The 23,985-nt window shown below is 38.1% G+C and overlaps 1 pseudogene; it reads right to left on the reverse strand.

Moving 5' to 3' along the window:
• Positions 1-17,583: 17,583 nt before the first annotated feature.
• On the reverse strand, positions 17,584-18,706 carry LOC148183969 (syncytin-A-like; annotated as a pseudogene).
• Positions 18,707-23,985: the final 5,279 nt, after the last annotated feature.

Raw genomic sequence — 23,985 nt, forward strand, 5'->3', positions numbered from 1 at the left:
GCTCTTTTTCGAAAGCCAAAATTACTTGATCATTAAAAATGCACTTATATATTTGTTACACTGTATTGAAAGAGATTGTGTTAAGGACACACATTTACTCAGTGCGAAGTAGGAGTTGTGTGTTTAGTCTAGGACAAGAACTTTCTTAAAGAAGAAAAGTTGAGTCCTAGGCATTTATGAGGATTGATCCAGTTCCTTTAATAGTAATTGTATCAAGCCTAAAGAACAAATAGGGCATATTGTATGTTTATTGTGATAACATGCTGCAGGCTACTCTGTGATAAAGGAATGAATTATTTAGGAGTTTTATACTGAATGTTTGGGCACAAATTCTTATTTCTATTCTTTACAGAATCTCATGAAATTATAGACATTGTCATGTTCTTCCCTGCATTTATCAACTAATATAAAAACAATATAAAATACTAAGTCTGACTTTTCAGACAACCTGGAAAATCCCTTTATCAAAAAAACAAGCTTTATTATTCTATTATTTACAGTATTTTCTGAATTTGTACTGGTGATTTTAGAAAGAGGAAAAAAAAACCAATATAACATAGAAAAATATAGTCTTTTACAAAATTCCAAAGAGAAGTTTACTATCAGCTAGTAGCCCTATGAAAAAGGATGCATTTGTTTTACAGAATATTTTGAAACCAATAGAAGAAACAGAATAATTTAACCCTTATCCTTCCCTTAATAGCTTTCATATTTTTACACATCATGCCACAGTTGTATACATAGATATGTTTATTGAAGATACTGTAATTATAGTAATTGTTGTTATTTTAGAAATCCCTGAAATAAAAGATGTATTTGTCTTTCAATCAAACCTAAAAATGGACACTGAATATGAGTAACATAAAAGCTCACAATAAACCAAAGTGGTAAATAACTAGTGTTGGGTTGAAAGAAGCCAACAAGCATTATGCTTGTCTTTTTAGCATAACTCAACAGCGACTGCAACATTAGTGTACCAAGCAATAAGTGCAATGCATTATGAAGTGCATAATCTTCTAGATGATATATTAACCTTCATTTAGCTTGTTGTATATACTTGGGGTTGTTGGGATTGAACCAAACTGAATCAACTGAAGTTCACAACACCAGACCACTTCTTAATATTCTAAAATGACAACAATGATCCATTTCTTAATTCAATCAAATGATTATTATTGTATGTAATAATCCATTCTGGATTCTTGGTCTGTTCATTGTACTGTGCTAGTGATTGGAAACCCTGCTACCGCAATATACAACTTGAGGATTGTTTTTTCTCCTTTTTTTAATGCAAATCATACCTTGACTTTAAGAAAAGAAGTATTTTGCTTTGTGCCTCAAAGTGATGTAAAACGTGACCATAGCTTTTGCTGTGTTTAATGAAAAAGATGTGGACTGTGTCACTTTTGTTGCTGCATAAAGTGTTAATAAAATGCTCTATTTATCCTTTTATATAAAAAAGACCACTATAGCTTCTTGTAATTTTTAGATGTGTTTTAATATAGATGACTAAAATTATAGTCACTGCAGAACAAATTCTGCTATTGACATGGAGAGAGTCTCACAGCTGGGAGCTCTGCTCCATACCCAACCTTTCATATTGTTCTTGCCTCCAACCATGTGCATGCCTGTGGTGGGGAAGGCACCTGTCTCAAGATTGTCCTCTCATAAGGATGGTTGGCATAGGTGTGGAAGAGAAAGGAGCAGGAGGATCAGTGTGACAGATACAGTGAACCTAGGAAGAACAGACTAATCTGTGCTAGTGGAAAAGCTGGCATAGATCAGCATTCTCTAAAGAAAATGAAAAGCTACACATTGCTGTTTGCAGAATTTTTCCCTTTCTTGATTATGCAACAAGGCTCCTTAACTGAAACATACTACTTTCCATCCATTTTTTAGATAAACCCCACAGCAATCTGTAACGTAAAGAAACCCTATATTAAAAATAAGTATTTTTCTAGTAAAATTTTTCAATAAATAGTAGAATAATGCAGAAACATCAAACTGAGCAAAAGGCTTCAGAACACTAATCAGAGCAGTAACAGGCCCCGTGCTTTTCACCAATAGGCTGGTTGCCACGAGATGCTGAGTCAGTTAAAAAACAAAGTTTATGCTAACTGTTTTGATGGACTGGTGTGATGTTGCCATAGAAACTTCCTGAAAGATTCAGAAGTTGGATAATTAGTGGCTTCAAAATTACTGTTGTATTTATTGTGATAAGTGGACGGCTCAGAAAGTACAAACTAAATAAAAATAAATTTTTCTTAATTTTCAGTCTGATCTTACAGGTTCTCTATCTTGGAATTATTTCAATAATTTCCTTTCATTAAATATAGGTAGGGGTTTTTTACTTATTAGCTTGAGACCTTTGAATTATATAGAACAAAGGAGAGACTTTAATCTAGGCATTAGATACTGCACTGTTCGGCCAGCTACAACTCAGTGAGGACCTAACAATTGTCTGTGAATACTATACGACTAGAGGAACTTCCACATTCTTTTTTTAGCTCTCTGCTTCTACTTTGGCTCCTTCACTCCCTTTTTCAATGGCAGAGGAGAAGAATCCATTCTTTTGGGAAGGAGAAGGAGCATGATAGGTCTTAAGGTTTTTACTTCACAGACTCCTATTCATGTGAAAATACAGGAAGCAATTATTAGGAACATGACAGAAAAGGAAGAAGGGGAAAATGGAGAAAATAATTGGGTTCTTCAAAGACAAGTAGTAACAGCTATGTCTGCTTTAGGACAAAGGAGAGCTGAGGGGACATGACCTTTTATCTAAACCCCTGTATTTTTTCTCAGTAAATAGATTTATGTTTTTCTCTTGCTACTTCATTTTTATAAAGTAGCATTTCTAAAATATACCTCTTCAGCATCTTCTGAACTGTGCCTTTTCTGCTCAGAGGTTTCTCTTCTGCATAGGTTCAAAGATTTGCTCTGCAAGCCTGGTACACATGTATGGTGTAGTGCTTCCCTTTTGGAAGTCTCAGAAGCTTGAATAATCTCTGTTTGTCAATCAGACCATGTTCATAGTCACTGGATGGTTTTGTCTTGTCACCAATTTCTGTTTTGTTCCCCACCTGATAATTCCCTGCTCAGTTATTATGTTGAAAAAAGAAAAAAAAGGAGGAGTTGTTACCCACATTTTTATTTATTGCTTGGTTATCTTTTCAGTGAGGTAAGTAAAATGAAGAGGCAGAATCTGGGCTCCATTAAAACTGTTAGAAAAACTTTGCATTTAGATGGGCTAGAATAACACCTCAGATGTTCATGTCTTCAAATGATTCCATATTGACACTATCAGTCAAATTGATAATTCTTAAAATATTTGAATCTCCCTCAGTGGGATCCCTTCTGTTAACACATACTCTTTGTTGCAGATATAAAGCTATCATAAAATGTTCTTTGCTTTCAAAAGTGATCATGAAATTCAATTGATCAAATTTTTTTAAAAAAACTTTCCTAAGGGGAAAAAGAAAGCCTCAAGGTAAAGGTTGAATAAAAGTTACAAAAGAATATCAGCAAATATGAATAAAATTCTCTTTCAGCATGAAGCTAGGAATAGGAATGAGGGTGGAAGTCAGAATAAATGTCACAGTTCAAAGCCATACCGTAAGATAACATCACAGTCTCAGTTGCTGCCTCTGAGAGATGAAATGTTTTGTTCCTTTCATGATATGCTGTGAAGGAGTTTAAAGGCTAGTATAAGTCTAGATTAACTACTTAACAGCAGCTGCTTTTGTACTTATTTGGAATTTGTCTGTGTCTTTTGCATGAATAATTTTCTTTGCACTGGGAGACTTAAGAGTAAATAGTCAAGGGACCTAGAGCTACAGTGGGATATTTTAATTAGATATCTATGGATATCCTCTCTATCCAGCTAGTGCGTCTCATGTTGCTATTCTAGCTTTGCTTAATGTCTCTTCACTCAGCTGTAAGCCCAAGCACATCAAAGAATGAAATGTATTATCTGTTTGCTTATGAACCACTACAGAAGCCTGTGCACTTTTTTATACTGAGGTCAAGTGCTTAGACAGTATCTTCCATGCTTGGGAATTAATGTAACAAAATGATTGTTGGCAAATGTCTCTTTGGTAAAATTTTAACACTAGAAACATACAATCCTTGCAATTTTTGTTTCAGGTGAATAAACATTCTCTCAAAAACCACAGGTGAGACATTAGAAAATAATACAAAATTACATTTTGAGCAATGGTCTAACCTGTCACAGGCTCTTATCTATAAGAAAGTAGAGAATAAGTATGAAACAGATGTAATGTCAGACATAAAATATATGGGTAAGTTATATATAAGGAAAAAAAACATTGTAGGAAATTTGAGGAAAAGCTATAGAAGAGCCGACAAATTTCTTCACTTTTTCACAGAGAATCATAGAGTGGCTTGAAATGCAAGGGACAGCGAGAAGAAAAAAACCCTGAGTATGAAGTCCTAAATATCTGGTCAACCTCTCTTGAGGCTAAGGTGGGGTCAGAGGTTGGCTCAGAAGCTGATTGCCACATTCTGTGGGACCTAGCCTTGTGTCTAACACGTTTCTCTGCCAGGGCCACAGGGACACTTTCAGGCCTTAACTTCCCTGCCCATTTTGCACTTGCACCCCCAACAAAAATTATGCTTGGAAGCATAAAATGAATTATGAGAAAGCATGTGAAAGAGAAGATATTGCATTATTAAGATTGGAAGATTGCTATTTTAATAGAGTTTTTATTGTATAATCAATTCAATGTGCCAACACTGGCTAGATGCTACCAATGGCCCTGCACTAGAAGAGTTTGTGAGGAGAACACGATAATTTCCTTCAAGGTAAACATCTGAACAATCAACTGTTTTCAGTTTTAATCTAGACAGTTCCAATGTTATTTTCTTTTTTGTAAATGTTGCTTTGTGGAAATTAAATTGAATCAAGTAAAACTAGAGTCAACATTCTTCTCAGTTGTGTTTTTCTGTGGAATTATATCTGATCATAAGGTCAATAAAGCACAAACAGTTTACCCTGCATAGATGAAGCACCAAATTAAATGTGATATATGTGATGTATTATATATATAATGTGTGTGTATATGTATAGATGTGATGTATGCATGTATTAAAGAGGCTGATTGGCACATACAAGTCTTGCACATAAAATCACAAGGCAGCACTGTAAGGTGAAGACTGACCATCTAACTCTGCTTCAGGAATCTTGAAGGTAGTGGTTCACAATGGCTTTTGCTTGACTGCAAGTGTGTTTGGACTGTGAAGAAGTGGAATGGCAGTGCTTTGTGAGACAATATCGACCATTGCATGAACATGAAAATACTGTTGACATATGCCTTTTAATAACAGAAATGTAATAATAATCTCAGTCAAAACTCTAAAAATACTTAATTCATATAGCATGTCTGTATACATTTTCCAAAAAACTTACTGGCTCATTTTAAACAAGCTGAAAATGAAATACATTAAAAAATTATATACATTAAATATTCTTTTCAATTATGTTTTTCAGAAAACATAATTTTAATTTTTTTTCCATATATCTCAATCACACCCAATTAAAACCATTTCTCTCTCATTTTTATATAGTGAAGATACTCAGTTTTGAAAAAGACAAAATAACATCTAAGAAATCAGAATTTCATTTTTAGGCAAATTATTTTAAAGGACATTTTTGTGTATCTGTGTCTGTGTTTCATATGAGTAAAAAGAAAAGGCATTTTTCTAAAAAACATATTCTAGTTCATTCACTTTCTTGCCTTAGAATATTTTTATTAGCCTAGAAACTTGCTTATACAATGCCAGCCTTATGCAACAGTAATTTATTGTTTGTATCACTAAATGTGAATAGTCCACATTTTATTTAGAATAGAATCCTTTGGGCCATCAGTAGTTTGTTTGTTCTTGTGCATTAATTTTATTTGAGAGGACACAAAAACTACCTACAGAAAACAAACAAGCTGAAATATTTTTTGTTATGTAGAAATAGCAGTACTGTTTAACATTTAATTATTGGCACTCACTTAAGATCAATTCCTTAACTGATACTTCAGTGCAGACTATGACACTTTGGAGAATCAAGTGCTATTCCTTTACCAAAATATCCAGTTCTGCTCCCTATGGAGGCAATATGTTTTGAAGACACTGACATCACTACAATGAAAATAAGCCAAGTTCTTCAAAATTGTCCCTGTTACACCAGTGGCTGAACACTGCTAGGTAACAGGCAGTCTGCAAGCACTGAAATTCTGTTCTGGCACTGTTGCCACCGAGTAGAAGATTCTCCACAGTGCTTCTGCTCACTACATTTCACACTATGTTCCCTTTTAACAGAACAGAAGAAATAGAGAGAAGGCCTTTACTGTATTTTCCTCAAATTCAAAGCTCCTGGCATTTGTTAATTCTCTGATAGAATGAAAGCTTTATTTTCACAGGACTTCACAGTGATGTGGGTCAGCTTGAGAGTACTCCTGGGCTATGGCTGTGGCTGCAGTGAATCGGAGCCTCAGATATCAGTCTCTCATATTCCAAGAAATGTTCAAATCCTTCTGTCACTGAATTGATCTTCTGTAATCTCCTGTCTCTACTACTTAGCATGAGTTGGTTAGAGTATTTGAAGCAAAGAAAAATGAAGTTTGTATGACACAGAACAAAAGATGGGAAGGTATAGCTCCTGGTCGCTAAGGGAGCCACCTCCACCTGCCATGGTGCCCAAATGGCAGATGTTACAGATGTTTTGGTTCCAGCATCAGTTAGATAATATGCCTTAATGCTCACCTAAATTTCTGTCAGTACTGAAAAAGGTAAGTCATGCAAGAAAGACAATCCCATATACAGTTAATCAGCCTTGAGAAACGTCAGAAAAAGCCTCCTGGTTTGACTAAGAAGTGAAACTGAAATGAAAGGCACTGCTTGGAAAGCTTACTTCATTTTTTACTATTGATTAATTTAAAGTTGTAAATACATCACTTTCAGTTATGTAATAAAAATAAACCAATGAATCATATACAAGTTTTTTAACAGCAGCATATTGGTAGCATGGCTTAACCATTCTCTGTGGAATTGCCTCTTTCGTTTCAAGCAGCTTTGGCTTTCTTTCCTTTACAATGAAATCCCATACCATGTGATTCTTCCTGGAATTATCTCAAATGACACAAAGAATCTCACAAAGAAATGCAGAAAAAGGAAGGTGTGAGAAAGAATGAGACAGAAAAGAATACTCCAGTTGACTAAGGGGAGAGATTTAAAGGTCAGTACCAAAAAAACAGCTGCTAAACCAAACATCAGAGAAGACAATAAAATCAATTAGCAAAATTGTATAGCTGATGTTTGAAAGTTAACTATTTTAATTACAGGGTATAAACCTGTCACATATTCAAAAATTTTTGGGCAACTTTATTCACTTCCAAAATAAAAGGTCCATGTAATTTTTATTAGAGATTAAAATTTCTTTAGAAACCCTTTTGATGAGCATACATTACAGTTTATATGGACAAAAAGTGTTTACAGAGTAGCTTGAAGCCTGATGTCACATTGTGTGGCTTTGCTTCTGTTGCCTGAATAGACAGTGTAGGAGCCATCCTGTGGCATCTAAATGAAATTATGTGCATCTCCCAGGGAAAAATACTGGAGTCCATAATTTCATTTGGTGTGTCCATTAGTTTGTGATTAATAACAAATCAGGAATTATAATAAACAATAACAGGAAGAAATAGAGATGAATTATTGATCATATTTGGGTACTAACAAGAACAAGTTTACAGTTAATCTCTAAAGCACTTTTTATCTTGTTGTAATTAGAAAAACAAATTTAATTACTCCTCTGTTTTTCTTGTGATTAATAGAATGTATGACAAAAAGTCAGCACCATATTCCTAATAAGGTATTTATGAATGGGCACTTTGATTTGCAGATGTCATTCTCCTCAGTTGAAAGAACATTCTCCTCGTCATTCTCCTCTGTAGAAAGAACAGAGGTTATCAGTAGCAACTTTAACAGTCAGCAGGTTTTGGGGTAAATTTTGCAATATGCTAATATTATATTTGCAGTAGATAAATATATCCAGCTGGGGTGGTGGTGGAGTGCCGAGATCCCGCACCTCTCAGCTGCTATAGTGAATTGAGCCTTTAAAAATGCTCAGTGAAATTCAGCTCTCAGTGGTGTGGAAGAAAGGGAGATGGAGCTTCATATCTGATCTCTTCGGAGACTTTAATTCAGCTCTCTGCCCCAAGAAATCTCTGTACTAATGCTACTGGGCTTACAGAAATCTGACCTTTTATCTCCTGCAGGTCAGGGTGTGTTAAAGGGAACAAGCAATAAGCAACGCAGAACTAACATGAACTGCAAAGGATGCTGGACAGGTGGCTTTTTGCTTCACCACACCTGTGAAGGTGGCCAGCTAAGGTTTCTCCCCTAAGGAGAGTGGCAAACTGTATCCTAAATAGTTTCTTCCCTTCAAGGAAGGATGGATGCACTGTTGGCTGGCCCACCATCTGTCACAATATATTAGGAACAGTGGAAGCACAGCACAGAATCTTTATCTGGGTTGCACAAGAGAGCAAGGTTTAGTATTCCAGATCATCTTTTATAGACAGTTCCAAGAAGGTCTGGAAAGGTAAAACTCTCATTGGTCATTAAACCAACACATCACCATCATTGGACAGCTGGGAACATCACTCCTTGACCTTTTCTTGCAGAAAACAAGAAAAGAAAACAAGAAAACAAGGCGACAAACAACACCTACAAAGGTTGTTTTCCCTCTCCAAGGACTGTTTTGATTCCTTCTTTTGATTTCTCAGGCCAGTTTGAGAAAACTATGTGACTTGGTTTCACACAGGCTCAAGCTAATGCCTGAAGCCTAAAAATCTCTTATTTGACTATTGCCAGTTCCCACAACCATTCCTCACAGACAAAATGCTTTACTAAGAAAATATAGGCACACTTTACCGTTAGGATCTGATCTCATGCTTTGACAAAGCTGTAACAGGCCACATTATCAAGTAAACAATCCTAGACTTTACAAGGGGTTATCTTTTAGCTGGATCTTCTCCTACTAATCTTACCTTCACAGTCCCTGAAGGTGTTTAAGAAAAGACTGGATGTGGTACTTCTTTCCATGGTCTAGTTGACATGGTGGTGTTTGGTAATAAGCTGAACTTGATGATCTCAGAAGTATTTTCCAACCTAATTGATTTAAAAGCAAGATATTTTAGGTAATTTGCCACTCTGATACAATACCAAAAATGTGACATATTAATGGAAGAAACAAAAATGTCTACATGACAGTTCTAATTTCAATTTTTAAAACTCTATTAATTCTAAGTAAATTCACCTTATGTGCTTTGCATTAATATTCACAGTAGCCTCACTAGTGTTGTTGAATTTATTACAACTTAAAGAACAGAAAATCACAACATTATCTCTTCTTTTTCCCTTGAGGCTTTAAACAAAGTTGAAGTCCATAGACAGAAGAATAAACTCACCTTATCTTCTGCTGCTTCCAGATGATGCTCAGACCTCAAACTGAGCATGTGCAACAAATACTCACTGGAAATTCTCGTTGCTACTCTGGGTGTTTATGTGTGTGTGTGTGAAGACTGAAGATTGCAAAGACAATTGCTAGCAGTCAGGAAACATCAGAATTAAAATTTCTATGTACAACTTTGGTTTCTTTTCCACATATGTTATGAAAAAATGCACAATGAATTAATATACTTTTTTGTGACATCTCCATGTCACTCAGTACACAAAGTAATAAAATTAATTAATGAATATGTTTTCTATGTTGTCATCACCCCATTTAAATCCTAATTTGAAGACTGAATTAATATTTTCATTAATTACAGCTCAGTAGTACTCATCACTACAGTGTCCTCGTGCTTCAGATGTGGATCTCAATTTCCTCAGCACCTATATGCTGGGAGGGCCTTGATTGTATATTTAATAGAAAACAAGATCAAAAATTATAATTAACACAAAAATTATTATTAACTTAAAGAGCACTAATTTGAGATTTTTAATTGTGACTTTTAAGAGCAATTTGTGATAAATAAAACTACTTCAGTTTACAGTATAGCCCCCACATCAGCTACAGTTACAAATGATCTATTGCCATCAGATGCATCATATGACCATGATCTTTTCTATCATCCCAGAAATAAGAAGTACAGTTATTTAATATCTATAAGAAGTTTTGCTTCTGTTTTTTTAATAGCTTGTTAATTTTCAGTCTGGAAATTTTGGAACAAGAACAAAAGGAAATCACTTAATTGGGGTGGCATCCAACTGCCTCAGTAAAATATCATCCCCTTTTCCTGGTAACTTGCTAACGATCCTCTGCCTCAGCCAAAACACTTTTGTGAATTAATGGAACAAGTTGGAGTTTTTTTTTCATCTACATGAACTATTTTCAATTAGCCAATTATCTTTATGAGAACAGCAGTGCCCAGTTCCCAGCTTGTGTTCCTTGACTCACTACCCAACAGCACAAATCTGCAAAATACAATTACCAGCCCAGATCTATTATCTCAGCTTCATTTGATTCCTTAATCCAGAGAACCATTTGGACAGCAAAATTTTTGTCCCTAATCTGTCCATATGCCAATCCTTCCTGAGGTTGGTAAGAGCAGCCATAATGGTCTACATCACCTGTGGAATCTTTTTCATGGGTGTTCTACAGGAGCTGGAACTCTGCACACAAATAAATATTTGTGCCTTTGAGTACAATGAAGTGGAGTGTCTTTTCTGAAACTTCAGTAGACAAATGTAATGATTGTACAGGCTACTCTGGAGCCCAAATATTTCAATGCATACTTTCAACCATTTCCCGGTTTTAAGTTTTGCATATTGATTTAACAGTCCAAAAGATTAATTATCAATTTCTGAAAGGTTTGCTTCTTATTCTATGAAAGAATATTTTCATTTTGTCATGTATAATGCAGAAACAGGCAAAAGACGATGGGGATATACTGATAGAAATAAAGCAGCAGAGTTGCAAAGAGATAGTCATGCAACTTTGGTAAGTAGCTCTACTGTATTCATGTTATTCAGGCTAGGTCAATAAGTATAACTGCCTTGCACATCTGTCATTTAAATTTTGAAAGATTTTATTTATGCAAGTATTCATTCACACAATGAATAAAAAGTCAGGCAAAAAAATAACTAACAAATCAGTTTGAAAATAGATATGATTTCTGAAACTGCTGAACTACTTTATAAAGAACTTCTGTCTTCAAATATCTGGTTGATTTTTCCTAGCTATTTACTTAAGAATCAAAACCTATATATACATTATAGAAAATGAAGAAGAGAAACCCCTTGAACAAACAGTGAATCATGTGCAGTTTACTCTAAAAAAGGCAACTCCACAAGGAGCCACTAGAGTATAAGAAATTTCACTTCTCTGTAAATTCATGAGAGATAGTTAGTCAAATCCAGGCAATGAATTATGAATGGTTCAGAGCAAAGGGGGAAAATTGTACATACTGTACAACTGACAAAGAACAGTTCAACATCCAAATACAGAGAAAAATACTGAATACAAAATAAATAGTAATTGAGAATATAAAAATATTTTTCTATTTCACAGCTGCCAATCTAGTGGTGAAGTGTATAGTTTGAAGGTGCTGTCCTTTGTTTAAATAAAGAATGAAATGTTTGCAAGAGGCATGAATTATGTCATCTTTCTCTGGTATTTCTGAGTTGCCTGCCCATCTTTTAGTTAATAATAACTCTTTTTTCAAACAGCTGTTTCTAAAGATAAAGTTTAGCTACTAGCTCCATTTTCCGAGTGTACAAAAACTAGCAGTGTGGCTTTGATAACATCAAAGAAGAGCTGGCAACATGATGTGCCAAACTCCCCAAAGTCTTGTGTACTTTTAGCTACTCATGCTGTCACATACTTTGACATGTCTCATATCCTTTATCTCTGATTCCTGAAGGTTGCCAATCTACTCACTCTATGTCTAGTTGATTAGATACAGAACCCTATATACTAAACACCATAACAGAGGTGATGGAACTAGATGATATTTAAGGGCCATTTCAACCCAAGCCATTCTCTGGTTCTGTGGATGCTAAATGCAAAAAGTGAGGGAACAGAGCCTGTGTGAAACTAAGTCACACAGGCTTCTCATTCTGGCCTGAGAAAGCATAAGAAAGAATCCAAACAGTCCTTGGTAAAGGACAGCAATCTTTGCAGTTGTTTAGGAAAACAGTCAAGGGGTGGTGTTCCACTTAACCAATGCTGGTGATGTGTTGCTTTAATGACCAATAAGAGTTTTACCTCTCGGACCTTCTCGAACATGTGTATAAAAGAAGATTAAGAATAATAAACTTCACTCTCTTGGACAATGAAGCTAAGGGAGTCAGTGTCATACTGCCTCACTGTTCCTAATATAGTGTGATATGGTTTATGATGGGAGCTTGATATGACAACTATTAAGATTTTCCTTTCAGCAAGATTAATTACTTTCAGGGTTTTCAGATAGACTACATTGGTATGAAATATTTGCCTGACTGAAAATTTTAAACAGAATTCAATGTCAAATATGGCAAGTGTGTTGAGTTTCATTTTTATTCTCTCATGAGCTTTCTCATGAATCATAAAAAGCTTATTAAACCAAACCTTTCTCCTTTTTCACAGTTTCAAAATCTTTCTGTCAGGACTGGCATAAAAAGCCCTTGCAAATAGATAGCAATCTATTGCTATAAAATAAAATCTATAAATCAATAAAATATCAATATATCAATAAAATCTAGCAATTTTATAATGTTCATCACCAAAGTTAAGCATGCACACATGACTTTTTCTCTGTCCACCCAGTCATATGCTCTGCTCATATGACAAATCTGGCATTTGGAGAGGAAAGAATTAGTCACTGGAGAGGGAGGGAGAGCTAAGGATTTCTTACAAAACTGTGCCTTCAAACCATCACTCCCTTCACATAAGAATTCTAAAATACATGGCATGTTTTATGGAAAGTTGCCTTTTGAATTTAAAATTATAATAATGGGAACTGTCTAACAGCTGCCCCAAGGTTTGGAATATGAATACTGGTCCCAGTAGGGGCAGATGAGAGGACAAAGTACAGATGAAATGGGGAAATGTGAAAGGTTACTAGCTTGTATCTCCAAAATGTATCTTGGAGATATTTACGGCATAGTTATGCTCTTATGTGTACATCATTGTTTTAGTTTTGGTTGGATGCCCTTTAATATAGAGAATATATAAAAGCATATTTACATATTTATTATATAGTTGTTAGACTTGAAATAGCATCTATCAATCTTTAGAAAAGTTTGTGAAATACAATAATAAAGAAATTGTCACTAGTATGTCATATATCGTGACCCTGAGATGAGCTCAATTGGTCAGAGCATGGTCCTAATAACACCAAGGTTGTGAGTTCAATCCCCATAGGAGCCATTCACTTTAAAGTTGGACTTGATAAACTTTGTGTATCCCTTCCAACCCAAAACATTCTATTAATAGTCTGTGAATTTTTTTTTATTAGGAAGTAAATTAATTAAATACCGAGGAAAATCTTTGGACTAACTTTATTTCTTTTGTTCATAAATCATTTTTGTATTTACTCAAAGCCTGTACCGTTATAAAATCCTAAATTTTTTTCTGTAATCTTTGATTTTCAGGAACAAATACTGAAAACTGTAATAATTAGGCAACTAGTTCTACTGTATGGACAGTCTGCAAGTAGATATGCATAATCACTCCAGCAGCATCAAATATTGCCTGTGGAAATTGCTGGGAGCCACTATCAAGACTGGGAAATAGGATATGCTGTGAGATATCAGGAAACATGTCTATTATTTCATCATCTGATGAAGAACATATGCAAAGCTGCCAATTTCTTACCTAGCTTGACAGAACACAGTTCCTTTAGCAAGAGATGAAGAAAGCTAAGTACCTCTTGGCTCAGCCTGAGCCCCTTTCTGGATTACAACATACAGAATCTGCTTTCATATAATTTTTAGTGGTAGCAACATACTGTCTAAGGATTTACTCCCCCCTGACACTGCACAAAGCAAAGTCTTCTGAAATCTCACACAATATGAGTCTTATTTTTTCCTCTTAAAGACACTGGATATGCAGTAAATATATAGTAGAAATGTTCCTAAAAGAATATTCTAATTAAGCACTTGACATTTGGGAAATAGATGAGGTAGAGATGCTTCTGAAATTTCAGTGTGTGTATCTTTCTGTACATGTATGATAACATTTTTAAGGATCAGTTGATACATTTTGGACTTATTTTACACACAAAATGTACAGAAGGACAACATTGTTAAGAGCTCTAAAGCAATTTCAAATTATACTTCTTCAAATATTCGAAGTCCTAACAAATTCACTATTTAAACAGTAATTTTTTCTTCAACTTTTTCCTCAACATTTTTCTCAGATATTCAAAGGAATATTTGAGAAAACTGTATATGGGAATTGAACCGACTGGGACGGACAGTGGCTTGTGCAGAAGGCATAAACCTGAGACCATGGGACATAGGATACTGAAAAGATAAAAATTAGCATGCTAATTGGATCATCCCATAGTAGGCCATGTTTCTGGTTCTGGTTCCCATTTGGTCTGGGACCTGTCACATATAAGGTCATTTTCCTGGTCTGCATTCACAGTTGGACCCCTGCCCTCTGGTATCCCTATATATATATGTCCCTTGGTCTTTGGAGCTTGCCTCCAGAAGATGCGGTTTCTGCAGTTTGTTATTTTACCATCATTAAAGTATTTCAGGCAACTCCATCACTCCCGTCTCTCTATTTTGCCATGCTCACCCAGCCAGTCTGGACTCGGAGTCACAGTGAGCTGACTGTGACAAGTGGCACCCAAACAGGGACTCCCACACTGGGAAAGGTTTGGCTGGGTCTTCGCCAAACCAGTAGGACTCTTCTCTCAACTGTGGATTATTTCGTCAGGCGTGACACTTTTCGGCAACAGACAGCCATCGGAAGATAACCAGCCATCTTGGAGGATGCCTGCTAGGAATGCAGGTGAGTGGAGAGAGGGAAAACTTCTCCCATCACTCATAGCCCAACAAGGGGGTCATATCCCACCCCATCCAAGTTTTGCTGTCTTGCAAGATGGGTTTAAGATTTTCCACATTAGAGAGGGATGTATATGGATGGCGCAAATTACTTTTATCAGACCATGGGAAGGAAGTTGGAAAGTGTGAGCTGACAATCCTGATAAAATGGGTCTTGCACAGTTTTCGTGCCGCCACAGCCCCAGCCACCTCAGTGCTGGCTGGAGCCACTTCATGTGGTGTCACAGGAGACCACTCAGACTGTGATAACTTTTCTGTGGAATTTTGGGAGTCAGTGGGAATTAGGCTGTATGATTTAAGAACTAGGAGAGATCCTTGCTTGCCTTTCATGTGATTCTCAAGACTCTTAAAGGCAAAGATGACAATCGATGAAAATACAAGTCCTACCTCACCCCCCAGCCTCGGACTGCTTTCAACAATCCAAACCCTGGGGATCAACCACAAGAGCAAAGCCTGTCACAGACGCGGGAGCCCATGCAATTTGCAACTCCTGTCCTTTTGTGTTCCCTCCCTTCTTGCCCTTTGGACAACCCTGGAGTGGGATACGGGGCCAATATTGCTGGCGCACTTGGAGGAAACATCAGTTCACCCTGTTACTCCTCCACCCTGCGTCTACCTCCAACTCCACAAGGGGCCCAAGATGGCAATGGCCATACCATCTGGGACCGTTCTGCCTCCACACTCCCAGCACCTCCAAAGACCCATCCTCCTACCTCTTCACCCAAAGTACTACCTGCTAATGACCCTCCTGCTGCCTTGCAACCTGCCTGAACCATGCTATCTCAAGTTTCCTTCCCCTGGCTCCACCCTTCTTGCCCCAGGCCCCACCACCCCTTCTCCAGACCACACCCCCTCAGCCTCGAGCCACACCCCTCATGGGGGGGACCAGAACCATGCCCACCATCATCCTGGAAACACCACTCTCCAACATGGCGATGCCTGTGCAGCTGGTGCTGGTACTGGAGACCAAACACTGCTGCCACCCGTCCAGCAACAAAGGCATTGTTCTTGTGCCCCCCCCCCCCCCCCAGAAGAGGACTTAAGCTTTTCTGGATGCAGCAATTCCATCAATCCATGGAAGAAAATCTGGACTAGTGTGGGTGGTTATAGCAAGTTGGCCTCAGGAAACTGTGTAGCATGGGACAGCCCTGCACTATCACACAAATACCTCAGCCACACATGCCCATGACCACCGGAGGCTGGGTAACTCAGAATTTCAATATCTCATCTCAGGGCTACCAGCAGCCTTGCCCCCAAGGTGCCAAGGAACTGGCAAGTGCCAAACCAGTAACACTGACTGATTATTTTACACATACCATATCTACAGGCCAACTTGGGCCTGAAGATCAGCCCCATGAACTGTTAATTTTGGGTGATTGTAGATCAAGAACTGAGGGATTTTTTGTGTTACCCTCTGTGTTATCAGTAACATGCCAAGACAAAATCACTGCACTGTCTATGTGTCCTGACCCACCTTGCTTTATCCCTCAGGGACTGGTAATTGCTCAGACAATTGTGCTCCCCAAACGGGACTCTAGCAACACATCAGAGTCCTTGGTAATGTGTATTAAGGTAATAAGCCGGCCTCAACTAATCTGCACACTAGAATTTAACACCAAAAAAATTGTTCTCTCAGGATTCATTGACAGAGTTACAGACATGACAGTCATCTCACAGTCCAAGTGGCCTCCTGATTGGACTCTTACACCTGCTCCAGGGAAAATATCCAGAATTGGAGGTAACAGCATCAGCCTGAGGAGTGTGCAGCTGATCAAATTCATGGGACCTGAATGCCATATCACCAACACGAGACCATTTGTGAGATAGCACAGCCATTGCAACTAAATGAGAAACCAGAGACTCCCCTGTGGGAACTGACAGCAGTCAAATAAGAGATTTTTAGGCTTCAGGCGCTAGCTTTAGCCTGTGGGAAAGTCAAGTACATAAAATTCTCAAACTGACCTGAGAAAGTGTGAGAAATTTATGAGTGACCTGACAAATCATAAGGATGAATCCAAACAGTCCTTAGAGAAGGAAAACAACTTTTGGAGGTGTTGTTTTTCTCCTTGTTGTTTACTTGCAAGAAACGGCCAAGGGGTGTTGTTCCTAATGGTCCAATGATGGTGATGTGTTAGTTTGATGACCAATGAGAGTTTTACCTTTCTGTACTGATGAGTTCGGTGGGAGAAAATGCAGCACTCAATATGAATGATCAGCAAGTCTCGTTTATTAGTAATTCTAAAACCACTTATATAGCATCAGTAATTAGGCTCATACATAGTGCAAAAGAAAGCTCATTATTGGATATTTCATTTAAGGTCAACTCCACCTAATTCTACATTCTTGTGATCGCTCATCTATGCTGAATTCACATTCTTCTGATCACAGCATCCTGTTCTCAGTTAACAGTTATCACTAAGGCCTTCCTGACTTTGCAACATCTCACACCAACTGTACTCCATTGTCTAACTCTTTCCCAGCTAACTGCTGCATGGGAATATGACCTTTGCTCTCTAGTCATTCCTCTACAGTTCCCGTTTTCTTTTTGTAGTAACAAAACTGTAGAAGTAGCTTTCTTTACTATATTTTGCAAGCACTGCAGTATGCAAGGAATAAACAGTAACACAATCACAATGATCAATATAATAACAATTGCCATTTGTGCTAAATTTTTTAACCATCCTGTGAGACCTAGGGATTGAAACCATTCTTCTAATGGATTCGTGTCCATGGTTAATTTTTTCATATTGCTCTATAGTTGTTGAAGACGAGCATGAATAGACACTGAATGGTCAGAAAGATTCATGCAACACATCCCATCAAAGTCTTCATAGCCATGGCCCTGTGCTAATAGCAAAAAATCAATAGCAGCTCTATTCTGCAGTACAGCATGCCTAACACTGTTCATATCCAAAAGCAAATCAGACAAAACTTTTGATGTAATATTAAACTGTTTTCCTGTCCAACATGCCAGTCGTCGTAACTGTGTTAAGTCTTGAGCACTAGATACTCCAGGTGTAAAAATAGATGACACAATCACTGTAGGACGTTCCCAAAGCTCAACCTGATCTTTGCATTCTGGTCCCAATTGGAACACACTTCTCTTTATTCGTAACCTGGTTCTATTGGCTCCTAATAGTTGCTGTATAGTGGGTGCAAACAATGTCAATTTCCCAAAATAACAAGGCCCTCCATAAATGTTTGCTGGCAGTCCTTGCCATGCATGATCTCCACAAATTAGAAAAATACCAGGTGGTAATTGTAAAGGTGTACTGCTAGAATTTACTTTGTGAGACCAATTGCCACAGTATGCATCATTATTTTGCAAATATAGCAAATTTTGTGGAGAAACATTTGTACCATTTGGCCCATGAGACTTTTTTGCATGATTGCTCCTAGCCCAATTAACAAAAGTTAAACAATAATTGCTAGGGGCTGAACCTAATAGTCTTAACTCTTGTGGTTCTGACCCAGTAACATTTAAACCTGTAGCAATGTACCAATTTTGAGCTCCAATGGGATTTGCCTGAATTAAGCCTGTGTCACAGATATTGATCCTGAATTTACCTGATGGAATTTCACATAATATTTTGTTTGCTTCCTTGGGTGTTTTCCAATTCTTTGTCCAGTTTTTAAACATTGTGGCATTGAGTGAATCGTCTAAAGGTGCGCCCACTAAACAAGTTCAAAAAGGATCCGAAGGGGTAGCCATTGAAAGGCAAAAATTATCCTGTCCAGTTTGATTAGCCCATCTTACCTACATATTTTGTCTCTCATCCATGTCAATCAAAAACCCTTCATTTCCCTTTATCATGATAAACCACAACAACAACCTGATCAGAGGTAGTCCCTTAAGGACTTTAAAAGGATTGCGGCAGTTCAGCCAGCATCTTGGCTGGATCCCATGTGAGATCTTGCTTCCCTTTTCTTTTACCCATCTGCCTCACCCGTTGATTCGGTTGCTTCGAACCACGGGGTGTTCCATCTTCTCGGCAGCAGGGATAACTTTCAGGGAAAGACCCTTTCTCTCGAGACTGCCGTTTTAAAAATTGCTCCCAATTTTTATTTTTTACCCCTGGAATATCACACCTGACCTGTGTAAGTGTTTTACGACAACGTATTATGGTTATTTCAATAATATATGGTAAAGGGGTATTAGGATGATAACAATAATTTTCTGGATTTATCCCAAAAGCAAAAATCTCCCACCATCTATCAGATCCTTTTTCAAATTGTCTCGTTTGCACACCTTCCTGTAATGCAATCTCAGTTAAATTTCTTTCAAAGTTGTAACACTCTGTACAAATCCCTCTTGGGGACCGACCCCACTTAGAATGTATCCACCACTTTTCCTTACACACTTTACAAATGTAACATACAAAAGGATAACTTTCACAATTTGGTACTGTGCACACGATTCACGTGTGAGAGTTCATCAGATCCCGTCTCTGTGTTGATGGTAGAGAGCAAGAAGTATCTGCTAAATTTTCTGGATCAACTGAAGGTAAATCACTGGGATCAGCAGGTTTAGTCCATCGGCTCGGCACCCAGACAGGCCCAGTGGGGGTAGACACACAAAGATAACCACGTCCTCAATAGAGTACTTTGCTAGGACCTCCCCACAGTCTTGTTTTTGGATCCTTATAAACCAATTGGTTTGCTTTAGCATTTCCTTCTCTTAAACCCACATCCCATTTGTGGCTATGAATATGGATAATAGCAAAGGCAACAGTCCTCAACTTTATTGCTCTTTGAAGCTGCAAAAACAGTTCATATAAACGAAGGTTTTTTACTTCCTTAATGTCTGCATTTTCAATACGTTCACTCACTCCTGCAACATATAAAGAATCAGTTACCACATTAACAGGACCCTTAAACTGCACCAAAACCCAAACAACAGCAACTAATTCCAGAGTTTATAATGTATCCTCCTTTTCAAGCTGGAATAATATGAAGATTCCATTGTCCTTCTGAATTTTGCCATGTAGCAGCAACTGTACGAGATTTCTTTCCAGCATCAGTGAACACGCAACAACCACTCTAATACCCATATCTCCCCCATTTTCTTTTATTGCTGCGTTAAGGCACCGATGAGATGTTGAGGTCCAAACCATACAGTAAGGTTAATGTCCAAGTATCTCATCTACGAACAACACCTGTCTGGATACAGTCCATTATTTTGTTGAGAGCTTCTTGTTGTTCACTGGTGACCTGTATAGGTGCTGTAGGATCAGTACCCTTTAACAAAGGTCATAAGGATTGTAAAAGTTCATTAGGAATACTCACGACAGGTTTAAGCCATTGTAAATCTCTTAGCAGTCGCTGAGCATCATGAACAGTATGAAGTAACATGTTTAATGACAGTTTCTGAGGGACAACATACTGCTCAGTTAAAGTCTACACGAGATATTTCCATGGAGATGACTGCTGTATTTTCTCAGGTGCAACAACCAGTCCATTCTGAAGTAGTTGTGTTTGAATGTCTTTAACTTGTTTATCTGCAAAAGGTTGTGACTGAGCAAAAAGAATATAATCCATATAATGATAAATAATACTTGTAGGTCACTGAACCTGCAGTGGTTGTAAAACATTATTTACATAAAGCTTAGTGGCACCAATTGTGCAATTTGTTGTCCTTTATCAATTTTGGTTGGTGGTGCCAGTGTATATGCAATGATATATATTTCACTAAAATAGTCCACATCAATTATTCCAGGTAAAATAAACAGTCTTATTAGACTAGCAGATGAACGTCCCAACGCTATTGCACCCACAGCTTTTCCATTTATTATCACTGGTCCAATAATTCCTGTGGGAATCTTGTAGGGCTGTGATGTCAATAAATCCACAGTCACTGAGGCTGCCAGGTCCAGGCCGAGGCTCCCTGCTGTGGCAGGCTGGAGGGAAGTTGCACTGATGTTCCAGCAGCTGCTATTTGTGTCGTGGCGTAGCAGCTTCTTACGCTGACCTTCCCGTTTCCCGATCTCCGGTGGCAGACATTATCAGTGTGGGTATTAGATCAGCACTGACTGCACAAAATAGATGGTACAGTACATTCCTTCCGAATATGTCCAAGGTTGCCACAGTGAAAACATTTGAATTGGGAGGTTGGAATCCTGCCATGGTTAGTTGTAGCCACTTGTAGGGGTGCAAGAGCTGCTAAAACCTGACTCTGAGTAGATGCAGCTTGCGTTTTTAACTCTTGCCCTAGTTCTTTAATTGCCTGGACTAATATTGCCTGTAACTCCACCGGTATATTAGACATCCTTTCTAATGCCTTTTCAATAGTCCAATTAGCATTTAGGGAATTTAAAACTGACCTGGTTGCTGGATTACAATTTTGTAATGCACATTGTTTTAATAATGCTCCCCTCATATATTCAGGAACACCTGCCCTCTCTATAGCTGTAGCTACTTTATCAATAAATGTTCTAAATGGCTCATCTCGCCCCTGTTTAATACCCATATAAGATGGAATACCTCCTGGCTCTTTAATCTGATCAAACGCAGCTCGCACTAACCGTGTTCCTTCTCTCAACTTATCTGGTCCCAATATAGCTTGTGCTTCCACTTGACTATATGCTCCTAAGCCCATAAGTTCTTCCAAAGTTAGCCCATGCAGTGGATCACCTGCCTGCCTTTGCACATTTACACTTTCTTGACAATAAGCTTGCCAGTGTGCATTAAACAACAACTGCTGATGCTGACTAAGAATCAATTTCATAATAATCCTACAATCTGCAGGCAACAAAATCTGTGTACCCCACAAATAATCAATCATCTGTCTAACCGGTTCACTGGTCACTCCAAACTGACTGACTGTAGATCGCAACTGTGATAACCATTTCCAATCTAAAGCTGTAATTTGAGCTTGTATTCCTCCCCCTTGCATCGGTGCAAAGGTTATGGGACATGCTACTTCCAATACAGCGTCTGCTTTTTCCTGATCTCTCTCTTGCAAAATATTCCGTGCTAATGTAGCCCATGTCTCTCTTCTTTCCCGTACAATAGTCTCACCTAACTCATGCCCTACCCCAGGGATAGATTTATTTCCCATAGGGGAGGATGGTAACAGTGCCGAAGGCTCTGTTCCAGAATCAAGGTTAGTAGGTGAAGGAATTTGAGACGGCACAAAAGGATTAGCAGCTGCAGCAGGGGTCAGTGACTGCGTGGGGGGAGTCAAAATTACTGTATTCGTGGCGGGTGGCAATGGACACTCATTAACTCCCTCTAATAATCTATTTTTCGACATAGCTGCAGATGCCTTTGTGGCAGCTCCCTGTTCAGCCTGATACTGCAAGAGAGCATTATGAACTGTCCACCACAGTTTTCCTAATTTTTTAGCAGTTTTATCATTATTAAAAACAGCTTCCCACAATTTATCTCCAAATTTTTGCCACTCACTTAATTCATGGACTGTATGGGGATTCTGAAAACAACCCTGAGCATACCCATAAGCAAGAAGTCCAGGAAGCTCCTTGCGCAAATCAAAATCTTTAACCTGTCGCTTTTCTAAAAATCAGGTAAATAAATCATATGCTGCTTGCCTTTCCATCTTACCGTCAGCGCGCACTGTTTCAGCCCCTACAAGGTTTCGGCAGCACGTTACGGCAGGACTCTCCTCTGAGGTCGCCTGGGCGTGGCAACCCTACTGTGCGATCAGGACTCTCCTCCAAGTTGCCTGGAATGCAGCACAGCCGTTGCTTTTCGCCGTCCTTGCTGCAAAGGACCCGTCCCCTGTTGCTGACTCCCTTGGCCAACCCCGACTCCTTTTTAAAGTCCTTAAGGTTCCAAAGGTTCCAAAGGTCTCTAGGGTCCCAAAAGTCTCAAAGGTTCCTGTTCGGGCGCCATTTGATGAGTTCGGCGGGAGAAAATGCAGCACTCAATATGAATGATCAGCAAGTCTCGTTTATTAGTAATTCTGAAACCACTTATATAGCATCAGTAATTAGGCTCATACATAGTGCAAAAGAAAGCTCATTATTGGATATTTCATTTAAGGTCAACTCCACCTAATTCTACATTCCTGTGGTTGCTCATCTATGCTGAATTCACATTCTTCTGATCACAGCATCCTGTTCTCAGTTAACAGTTATCACTAAGGCCTTCCTGACTTTGCAACATCTCACACCAACTGTACTCCATTGTCTAACTCTTTCTCAGCTAACTGCTGCATGGGAATATGACCTTTGCTCTCTAGTCATTCCTCTACACTGTACCTTCTTGAAACTGTCTATAAAAGAAGATCTGAAAGAACAAAATAGGCTCTCTCTTTGCAGCTAAGCTGAGAGTCTGTAGCATCACTATCACTGTTCTTAATACAGTGTGACACTTCATGATTTACAAAAACTGTTAGAAACTATTTACTGGGTTAAACTTCTGTTTAGGATCACTAACAAAGATTTAGTTCCATTGTTTGTTTTGTTAAAGGGAGATTCTGAGTTAAATTCACCCAGGCAGTTGATAGACGAAGAAAGGAATGCCTTGGGAAAAGTATCCCAAGCCATTCAAACCCATCAAGCACACAGAATGAATCCAAATTTACCATTCCTTCTAGCTATTTTGGGGAAGGGACCTCAACTCCATGCTTTGATTTTTCCAGGGGGACCCTAAGATATCTGATCCTTCGTTAATTCTAGTATGAGTTCTCATGCCCCACCAGGTGGGGAAAACCATAACAACAAATCCAGAGATGATGGCTCGTCTTATTGTCAGAGCCAGATCACAATTATTTTCCCAAGGAAAGGGAAAGACTTCTCTACTGTATTCCTGCCCACAACTACAGTATATTTGGATTGGCTACCACAGTAATCAGAATGTTTGTAAATTACACTTGAAAATTTTACTGGGCAAATTTCAATTCATTACCCTAAGCACAAGTTATTGCATTCTGTCTTTAATTTAATCCCCAAACCATTA

Source organism: Pseudopodoces humilis, chromosome 7, assembly GCF_049639895.1.
Source record: "Pseudopodoces humilis isolate 2021_Gansu_Grassland_sample_001 chromosome 7, ASM4963989v1, whole genome shotgun sequence".
NCBI lineage: Eukaryota > Metazoa > Chordata > Aves > Passeriformes > Paridae > Pseudopodoces > Pseudopodoces humilis.